This window comes from Astatotilapia calliptera, chromosome 14 (genome assembly GCF_900246225.1).
Source record: "Astatotilapia calliptera chromosome 14, fAstCal1.2, whole genome shotgun sequence".
NCBI lineage: Eukaryota > Metazoa > Chordata > Actinopteri > Cichliformes > Cichlidae > Astatotilapia > Astatotilapia calliptera.
The window spans coordinates 24435035-24445693 of record NC_039315.1 but is presented as its reverse complement, the minus strand read 5'-3'; the positions used below and the strand labels follow the sequence as shown (position 1 = coordinate 24445693).

General features: G+C 42.8%; 1 pseudogene; it reads left to right on the top strand.

Annotated features, from left to right (window-relative positions):
• The first annotated feature begins 251 nt into the window (after positions 1–251).
• On the top strand, positions 252–8770 carry LOC113036965 (transmembrane protease serine 2-like; annotated as a pseudogene).
• Positions 8771–10659: the final 1889 nt, after the last annotated feature.

Sequence of the window (10659 nt, the reverse complement as noted above, 5' to 3'; positions counted from 1 at the left end):
TGTCATGTTTAGACTCGCCAACTCGTCATTGTCTTTGCTGTGTGCTCAGGAGGGAAACAAACTGATGCTGTGTGAAGTGTAGGCGTGACAGTTTTCATACAAACTCTTTATTTGATCGCATCCATGAGCAGAGCGGAGCCTGGGAGGAGATGCCGGAGGTGCTGGCAGTGATGTGGATGAGATTATCTGAGTGAAAGATTGCTGCTGGAGTTATCACAGGGGGATTTTATTTCAATTTTTTCAAAATACAGATGATTAAACAGAAAATGACCACCAATCCGGTGAGTTTTAATCTGCATTTAATCAGCCTTGAGAAGAAGACCTGCTTTCAATTTATTTTAAGTATTGTAACTTTACAAAAACACTGTTGCTCTGCCAAAAGTATCTGGACGCTTGTCCTCACTTCATCCGTGAATATGAGAAGATGAAACTTCCTGCGCTCGCCGAATCAGATGTTCAACCCCAGTATGTTCACAATGTGGCGCTGAAGCCTCCACCTGAGAGCAGTCCCTCCATCCCCAAGCACAAAGGTATTTGAGTGTCTTTTAATACAGTTTGAATACTTTACACGACTGTACAGATACTAGGCACGTCATTTGGACACTGCTTGTAACAAAAAGTCTCATTAGAAACTGTTCTGTGTATAAAATGTAATCGTGAAGCTGGGTGTGAGTGGGTTTCCAGTCACAGTGAGTGCTCTTCTGTCAGATTTCAAACACAGGTGCATCAAGTTCACTGTTGCTGCTGTCATCTCCTTGCTGCTGCTGCTGCTGCTGGTAGCTGGAGTCCTCCTTGCCTATTACTGTAAGTGAAGGATTTATTTAGTGAACTGAGTCAACATTAGTGAGATTGGAAGACTGATTTTTTTTTTCTGGTTCCTGTCTTCAATTCCAGTTTCTTCATCCTGTATTCATGGGATTAAATGTGGAGATGGGAATCGCAAGTGGGAGTCCCAGTGGTGTGATGGGGTTACAGACTGTCCCGCAGGGCAGGACGAAGCTAACTGTGGTAAGCAGCTTCATGGTGGGAAGAAAAAGCTTCTCTGTCCTCCACCTTTAGATTTGTTCAATAAAGCTGAATGAAACACACTGATAAGAACCTGGTTTCCAAAAAAGAAAAACTTGGAAAACAACAAATGAAATGTGGACTTTTTGGGGGGGAAGTTTAATGCTTTCCCATTCTCGCACTGACAAGATTTCATTTCGGAGCCTGTTTTGTTGCATTTTTTGTTTCATAGCGCACAAAATACTTGCAAAGGGGGACAGGTCTGGACTGCAAGTGGGTCCATTTTTCATCTGGACTACTGGCACCTTGCATTGTCTTGCAGAAATGAACAAAACTAAGGACATCTCTGGAAAAGACATCTTCTCCATGGAAGTGTTATGCTGCCCTAAAAGCTGAATATATTATTAAGCCCTAATGAGACCTTCACATATGTGTAAATTACCCACACTGTGTGCTCTAGTGCCCCATGCAATCATCCATTCTGTTTATTAGGCAGCAGATGAAGTTTCTCTGGGATTTCCAAAAAAATGGAAATTCCCACAGAACAGATTTTTAGCTCACCTTAGCCAATCTTAACTGAGCTGGAGCCAAGAGAAGACAACAGCATGACTCGAGGTTTACCTTGGATCACACTTGTGTTTAGGATAACTGATCAATTGCAGGGATTTATATCACAGGATCATGCCTGCTTTTAAAGCAGTGCCACCTGGGGGTGTCAAACCCAGCTTTCAACTGTGTACCCTACAGAGACTTCTCTGAATTATGGTCAATAGATGATGAAATCCCCCCAAAATCCTCTAAAACCATACTTCTTCACAGAGTCGTGACGCTCTGTTTACACCCAATGGTGCTGCTGACCTGTTCCCAGGTAGCCTCATTAGTTGTTATCTTGATGCACGCTCAATAAAAGAAGGTGAGAGAATCCCAGAAAGTTAACTCTGTTCATCTGGATTTCCAATCTTTGAAAACAAGGTCAGAGTTTATACAACGGAACAGTTTGATGCTTTTATAGGTTTGTTTTTTCTGGAATCATCCATATTCCTCATGATGAGATAATGAGATAATATGTAGACTGAAGCATTTATCTTTCCTTGTTAACTGCCAGTCCTTTGTGTGCTTCACTCTCAACTGGCTGCCTCTTCACCCACTTTCCACTTGTGACAAAATACCAAGTCATCGCTTGTGTTTGCTGTTTGTGCTCAGTGAGGCTGCACGGCTCCAGTTTCCTGCTTCAGATCTACTCGACTCAGAGTAAAGCCTGAAAATCTGTTGGTTCTCATGGCTGGACCGAGGAGAAGGGCAGAGCGAGCTGCCAGAGCATCGGATACATCAGGTGAGATGCTCAGCTAGTTCAGTCCGAGATGAAACAAAAGCTGCTCTGTGAACGATTTTCAAGCGATGCTCAATTTTTTTTTTACAATTTGTGCTTTGACAGGGGCACGTATTTTAAATCAGGCCAGCAAAGGGCTGATGCTAATGATGGATTCTTACTAGTGAAGTCTAACTTCAACCCTCAGGCATCCATACTGCAACAACTTGCCCTACAGTGAGTGAGCTGGTAATGATAAACCTGTGTCAAAATGCTAATATTGATATGATATTAACCTGATCTCATTCCAAATGTCTTTTTTCCTCCAATCCTTAGAAGTACATGTCCTAACAACATGGTGTTGACATTGCACTGTACTAGTATGTCTTTATACTTTCTTAGAAATGAACCAAATCACAACAACAATTACCTCAAGGTGCTTTATATTATAAGGTAAACCCCCTGGAAACAAACCACCAACCTTTCACCTGGCAAGTGAATTACAAGCACATAAAGGTTTATTCCTGTTAAAAGGGAGTTTTTCCTTCCCACTGTCACCATGTGCTGGATCACAGAAAGCGGTGTGTTAGCTGAGGTTTCTTTCTAATAGCGTAGGGCATAGGTGTCAAACTCTGGCCCGCGGGCCAAATTTGGCCCGCAGCCTAATTACATTTGGCCCGCGAAGCCATACCAAATTACTATTAGAGCTGGCCTGCTGGTATTACACAGCTAATATACAGTGGGGCAAAAAAGTATTTAGTCAGCCACCGATTGTGCAAGTTCCCCCACTTAAAATGATGACAGAGGTCAGTAATTTGCACCAGAGGTACACTTCAACTGTGAGAGACAGAATGTGAAAAAAAAATCCATGAATTCACATGGTAGGATTTGTAAAGAATTTATTCGTAAATTAGGGTGGAAAATAAGTATTTGGTCACCTCAAACAAGGAAAATCTCTGACTCTCACAGACCTGTAACGTCTTCTGTAAGAAGCTTTTCTGTCCCCCACTCGTTACCTGTATGAATGGCACCTGTTTGAACTCATCATCTGTATAAAAGACACCTGTCCACAGCCTCAAACAGTCAGACTCCAAACTCCGCCATGGCCAAGACCAAAGAGCTTTCGAAGGACACCAGGAAAAGTATTGTAGACCTGCACCAGACTGGGAAGAGTGAATCTACAATAGGCAAGCAGCTTGGTGTGAAAAAATCAACTGTGGGAGCAATCATCAGAAAATGGAAGACATACAAGACCACTGATAATCTCCCTCGATCTGGGGCTCCACGCAAGATCTCATCCCGTGGGGTCAAAATGATCATGAGAACGGTGAGCAAAGATCCCAGAACCACACGGGGGGACCTGGTGAATGACCTGCAGAGAGCTGGGACCAAAGTAACAAAGGTCACCATCAGTAACACACTACAACGGCAGGGAATCAAATCCCGCAGTGCCAGACGTGTTCCGCTGCTGAAGCCAGTGCATGTCCAGGCCCGTCTGAAGTTTGCCAGAGAGCACATGGATGATACAGCAGAGGATTGGGAGAATGTCATGTGGTCAGATGAAACCAAAGTAGAACTTTTTGGTATAAACTCAACTCGTCGTGTTTGGAGGAAGAAGAATACTGAGTTGCATCCCAAGAACACCATACCTACTGTGAAGCATGGGGGTGGAAACATCATGCTATGGGGCTGTTTTTCTGCCAAGGGGACAGGACGACTGATCCGTGTTAAGGACAGAATGAATGGGGCCATGTATCGTGAGATTTTGAGCCAAAACCTCCTTCCATCAGTGAGAACTTTGAAGATGAAACGAGGCTGGGTCTTCCAACATGACAATGATCCAAAACACACCGCCCGGGCAACAAAGGAGTGGCTCCGTAAGAAGCATTTGAAAGTCCTGGAGTGGCCTAGCCAGTCTCCAGACCTCAACCCCATAGAAAATCTGTGGCGGGAGTTGAAAGTCCGTGTTGCTCGGCGACAGCCCCAAAACATCACTGCTCTCGAGAAGATCTGCATGGAGGAATGGGCCAAAATACCAGCTACTGTGTGTGCAAACCTGGTAAAGACCTATAGTAAACGTTTGACCTCTGTTATTGCCAACAAAGGTTATGTTACAAAGTATTGAGTTGTATTTTTGTTATTGACCAAATACTTATTTTCCACCCTGATTTACGAATAAATTCTTTACAAATCCTACCATGTGGATTCATGGATTTTTTTTTTCACATTCTGTCTCTCACAGTTGAAGTGTACCTCTGGTGCAAATTACTGACCTCTGTCATCATTTTAGGTGGGGGAACTTGCACAATCGGTGGCTGACTAAATACTTTTTTGCCCCACTGTATATATTGTTTAGTATTAAGCTTTGCTTGTTCCATATTCAGTTTTTCAGCAAAACCTGTTTGAGTCCATAAGAAAAGATTCATTCTTATATCTGGAGGAAGTTTTTTTTTCATATAAATGTTAGCCCGCGACTTTGTTCCAGTTTTGAATTTTGGCCCACTGTGTATTTGAGTTTGACACCCCTGGTGTAGGGTCTCTACAATATCAAACCTCAGTGAGAGCGACAGTGGGAACGAAGAACTCACTGTTAGCAGGAAGAAACCTCTGGCAGAACAAGGCTCAGTTTGGGGATAAGGCGAAAGAGAAGAGAGCAGAGAGAGACAAGACAGGCAAAGTATAGTGAGAACCAAAAGTTGCTAATTACTAATGATTTAATGTAGTAGTGGAGTGCATCCAGCATATCAAAAAGAACATTTCAAGCCTAATATTAAAAGCAGGAGGTTGTCTGTCTCCTGAATGCGATCTGGGAGTTGTTTCCATAGTTGAGGATAGCTGAAGGTTCTTCCTTGCAATCACACTGGTTTTTTTCAGTGTGTTGTTGAGTTTTGTCTCTCTGAAAGCCTGTAGCTGTAGAATGCTCTAACAGCAGCCTCCTTTTTCAGATTGTGGAAGCAGGGTGAACTCCAGCAAGGCTTCTGCAGGACAGCTGGCCTCCCTTGGGGCTGTGCCCTGGCAAGTCAGCCTCCAGGTTGCCGGCTCTCACCGCTGTGGAGGAGCCATCGTCTCCCCCTACTGGATAGTCACCGCCGCTCAGTGTGTGACCTGGTGAGTCCTCCACCTTCACCTTCACCACCCTTCAGTAACCGTGGTTTGATCCAGCTTTAATCAAATCTCTGCTGGTCACCCCCCACCTTTGCAGGGCCACCAGTCCTGCAGACTGGGCAGTATGCTGGGATAGTGGACCCATTAGGCCCTCTGTTTAACCCTGCTTACTCGGTGCGTCGCATTATAACTCATGAGAGCTACAACAGCCAGACCCTGAAAAATGACATTGCTCTTATGAGGCTCTCCCAACCTTTGGACATAACAGGTGCTTATGATGAGCCCCTTCATTACATTATTTTAATCACCTTTTAGTTAATTGAAGTTATTAATTATTATTTAATATGGACTGAGATGTGGTGACTGTGGAGATCATTTGAGTTCAGTGAACTCACTGCCATGTTCAAGAAACCAGTCTTTTATATTGCGGCCCACATACAGCCCACTTTCATCTTATCTGATTTATGTAAGTTTAAAAATTTTACCTACACATTTAATAAATGAGAGACCCTAATATAGGACAAAAAAAAGGGTGATTTCAACATTATTTCTCAGTTTTTCTTACATGGTGAAGAAATGCTGCTTTAGTAAACTAAAACAATCTGTCAGCATGGGTTTAAATTGTAAGAATAAATGTATAAAGTTACAGAAATCAATTAGTTAATTACTTTGGTGTACTGTTTTTTATTAAAGCTGTAGAACTTGTGAAAATACAGTTAAAATTCCCACATTTATGTCCTCCTTTTCCCAACGCCATCCAGCAGGCCGGATTGAGGTCAATGCTGGACCAAATCTGGTCCCTGGGCCTCATGTTTAATACCCCTGGTTTAAAGGAAAATATCTGAACCTGCTATTTGAATGTTGGCTCACATCAGACCATGCAACATTTCTACTGCCTGATTTTGTTGAGCAGGTGCAAACTGTAGCCTCAGTTTCCTGTCAATAGCTGACCGTGTGACCCTCTGCTGCTGTAGCCCGTCTGCTTCAAGGTTCGATGTGCTGCACATTCAGAGATGCTCTTCTGCATAATTTGATTGTAACGAGTAATATGAGTTAACTCTCGTGTGCAAAGTCCCTTAAATCACCTATTAAATCCCCATTCTCCATTCAGTTCAAACTTCAGCACCCTGTCACGTTTGCATGCCTAAATGCATTGGGTTGCTGTCATATGACCCATATACATCACATGATTCAGATATTTGCTTTAAGAATCAGCTGAAATGTGTACCTAATAAAGTGGCCAATGAGTCTGTTTAGCTTCTTTATAGTAGTTTTATCTTGATATCTCTGTTTTGCCAGATTGTATATTATGTTATTGTGCTTGTGTTTATATTCATTCTACTTTTAGGCTGTTTCTAATCTTGAGTTGCTGCATTCCCACTTTGGGATAAGTAAAGTATATCTTATCTTGTCTTATACAGATTTACAGCCACAGATTTACTGCATAAATCTAAGCTGGACTCAGCAAAGTTAATCCCATATTAACATGTTTTAATCAGTTGTCTTTCCCCCCCAGTTCCTTAATCTCAACCAGAAGTCTTAATAACCAGGCATTGTTAGCCAGTCATGGCACCATATATTTTAGGATAAGGCGTTTTTGTTAAAAGTGCATCCATAGAAGTTTTAAATAACTTTTGTTGAGACCTGTTGACATTTTGGAAGATGCACATCCTCAGTGGATGCATTTGGCACTGTTACTTCAGTAAGCGTTACATTTAGCAAACTAGCAAGCTGTCAGCTGAGTATAACCCACTGTGTGAATAAGCTGTTCACACAGTGGCAGTCTGTGTACAGAGAGGCTGTAAGAGTGCACACATTGACACCATTGTTAACAGCAGCAGCTCGTCCTGTGTTAAACACGTTACAGCAGAGATGTTTACTCCTTGGTAGGCTTCAGGAACATCGGACCTGTGCCTCCCAAACGTGGGCCTGAAAGTCACTGCTCATCACAAGTGCTGGATAACACGATTTGGTCACAGAGCAAATGGTGAGGCAGCTGTAGTTAGTGAATCAGTATTGGTGCTCATTGCCGCCTACTACCACTAGATGGCATCAAAGTCCTGCACTCATTGTCAAGTGATTGAACGTAGAGGAGAGTGTGTGAGCGTTATTTTGTATGTTAATTTATGTTTTGTTTTTTTTTTGACAGACTCTGTCTTTCCATACCTGATGGAGGCTCAGGTGTCTCTCATAGATGCTGCAGAGTGCAACAGTTTCATCGCCTACACGAACAGGATATCCCAGGATATGATAATCAGTTTAGCTGTGTAGTGTCCTTGAGTGTCAGAGGTCCACAGTGTGACCCACCTCGAGGTTACAATGCTTCAGTTTTAGTGGGAATGGAGTCTCTGAATGCAGACTCAGAACAATGCGCTCCAATAGTGTTTGCAGTTCAGCCAGTCCAAACAGACCGTCGCATAAAAGCAGTTTTTGTTCATCAAAGAATCCAAAACATTTTCATGCTCTTATGTAACTGCTTTTGCGGCGCTCTCAAACAAGTCCAGCACTATGTTCTGTGTGCAGCAACCGTTTTAAATAAACTGTTCGTTTTTGTGCCTGGTAACAATCCACTTATACAGTCAGCAGTGAATGTACAGTTAGAGCCCAGAGGAGGCAGCTGACTATTATATCCCCTTTTATTTGGATGATTTAGAGCTTTTTCACTGACCTCAGAAATCCATGAAAGACCTAAAACTGTCCTCAAAAGTCCTCATGTAGCCTCTCAAAGTCACTGTAAGTTAGTATTGCCCTTTGTTTGTTCCTGAACTGTGTCTCAGGCTGACGGCGGCGGCCCTCTGGTGTCCCTGATGGATGGAGTATGGTGGCTCATAGGTGACAGCATTTGGGGGGAACAGCACGCTGGGCAGGATGCACCGGGTGTTTACGGCAACGTCGCATACTTCCCGGACTGGATCCACCGTCAGATGAAGGTTCATTCGTTTTGAGATTTTGTAATGGCACTCATGAACAGGCAAAGTGTAAAATATAAAGAAAGATTAGACTTTGATTAAAAGTCAAATTTAACTTCGCTCTGTGTGATTTCATGCACTTTATGTACCTTTTGATTTAATCTCTTTGGAGGACCAGATGTTATAAGAAGGTTTACCCATCTGGTGCTCTGAGTTGTACAGCTTGACCTGGAGGCTGGATGTAATGATAAACACCGTATGTCTGAATCACAGCAGGGCCTTGACGCCAAGTTAGGATATTAATATGAGTGTTGTGTGTGATTAATCGTATTTGTTCGAGTGTTTGACAAGCCAAAAGGTTAATCCGTGCCCTGACATTATTATGTTTCATTGTCTTTGGTATCCTTCGCCTTTATCATCCGCAGAGGATTACAAAGCTTTTTTTTTTCTTGTAAAGAAGGAACAAAAATGCAAACAAAGTACTGTGCAAAAGTCTTGATCCTCTCCTCATTTCTTCATATTTTGCTTCCAAAGTGTGAGCATACTTTCTTGTCTTTCCTACTTTTTATAAAGTGGTCTTGATCAATAGTTCTCCAGGTCTTCTGAAGGTTTTTAAAGGTTTTTCTTTGGACATTGGCTGCTTTTTCACTCATTTAGACTCCATTACTTGTACTTGATCATTTTCAGAGCAATGTTTTTATTTTGTTAAGCCACTGAAGACTGAGTTGTGAATCATATAAGCTTAAAAACAGCACCTAGCTAAAAGAGACAAAAGAGTGGGGTGGTCGGATGGGTCACCCTGGGCGTCGGTGGTGCTGCAGCCATGGGCTGTATGGGCCTGCGCCTCCCTGCCCTTGGTGGTCAGCGAGGAAGCTGGCTCCTCCCCCCTCCACACACGCAGGGGCTTGGGATGCAGGTGTGTCACTGAGGTGCAAGGGAGGCCCTCCTTCTCTCCCCCCTCATGGCTGCCTGTACCTTAGTTTTCCTCCACAGTTTAGACTCTCTCATTACTTTCATTCTCATGACACATACATATAGGGCCTTCGGGGTGGGCACACTGAACAGCGTCCAGAGTCTGTTCATTCAGCCTCACCTCTGGTGTCGGTGCCCACTTCTCAATTTTAAATTGCATGTAGACACCGAAGGTCTTGGGGAGGGTTACACAGTAAATATCTATGTTTCAGGTCAGGTCTTAGACTCCACCTCTCTCTCTCAGAACATGTCAGGCTCCCCCAGGTGTGGGGCCTATTTCCCAGCCAGTGGCTGGTGCCCCCACCCAATGGTGTATTGATGGTTCTCAGTATCTGGGGCTGGGTTCTTGGGTGTGTACTGGCTCATTTATCTGAATTTCACGGCCCTCAGTCTATAAACAACCCCACACACTTCCTTTTTTTCCACTTCATTCACATCGGGATATGCCCAACCCGGAAGTCCCCTCTGAGGCCTTCCCCCAAACAGCAGCCTCAATTCATGCTCGTGCAATCTGCAATTATCTACTAGAAATACCAAACCTACATGAGGATGTGGTCTCAGCTAGTGAATGGGCTGGAGTAAAGCAACTAAATGACTGAACTTTAATCACCAAAAATCGCGAAGGCTCTTTAAAGCCACTTTCCGCCCCACAACCATTTCAATAGCTATCAAAATTACCAAGCATACCTTGAGTCATGAAACTTGTGTACTTTACTCTCAGAAACAGTCAGAGAGACTAAACTAGCAACAGGTCCCTCTGCAAATGATGAGCTCGTATAGTGGCAACTAAAAGTTGTTCTAATCAATCATTTGTATCAGTGTACGTTTCAGCCGTATGCTTAGCAACACTGACATCAAGTAGCATTAAGCTGTATTGAACATTTGACTCGTAGTTCTCAACATTTGTGTCATGAATTGAGCAAGGTACTTTGAGGAAGCCAGAGCATGAGTCTGATGACACAGCTTTTTAAAATACCACAATGACACTGCTTCTTATTTTTTTCTTAAATAAAGGAAAAACAGCTGTAGGCAATCACAGCTTTTTAGAAAATATAGTACAGCCTTTTGTTAAAGGTTTTATGCAGCAAGACATCCAAAAAAAAAAACCTAGTCTTTACTCGGTGTTAAAACCGGGTAAAGGTGGTGACATACATCATCTTTCAAGCTTGTTAGAATTGTACAAACTCTGTTTTTGCCTTATCTACTGTATTTCTATTTATGTTTACACGTGTTTTGGCAAATTAAGCAGAAATGAAGAGCGGCTCAAGACTACACTGAGAGACATTTAACCATTAATCAAGATAATAACTGTTACAGCTCTAATATTGTGATGATTATGAAGTAATTATATTCATCTTG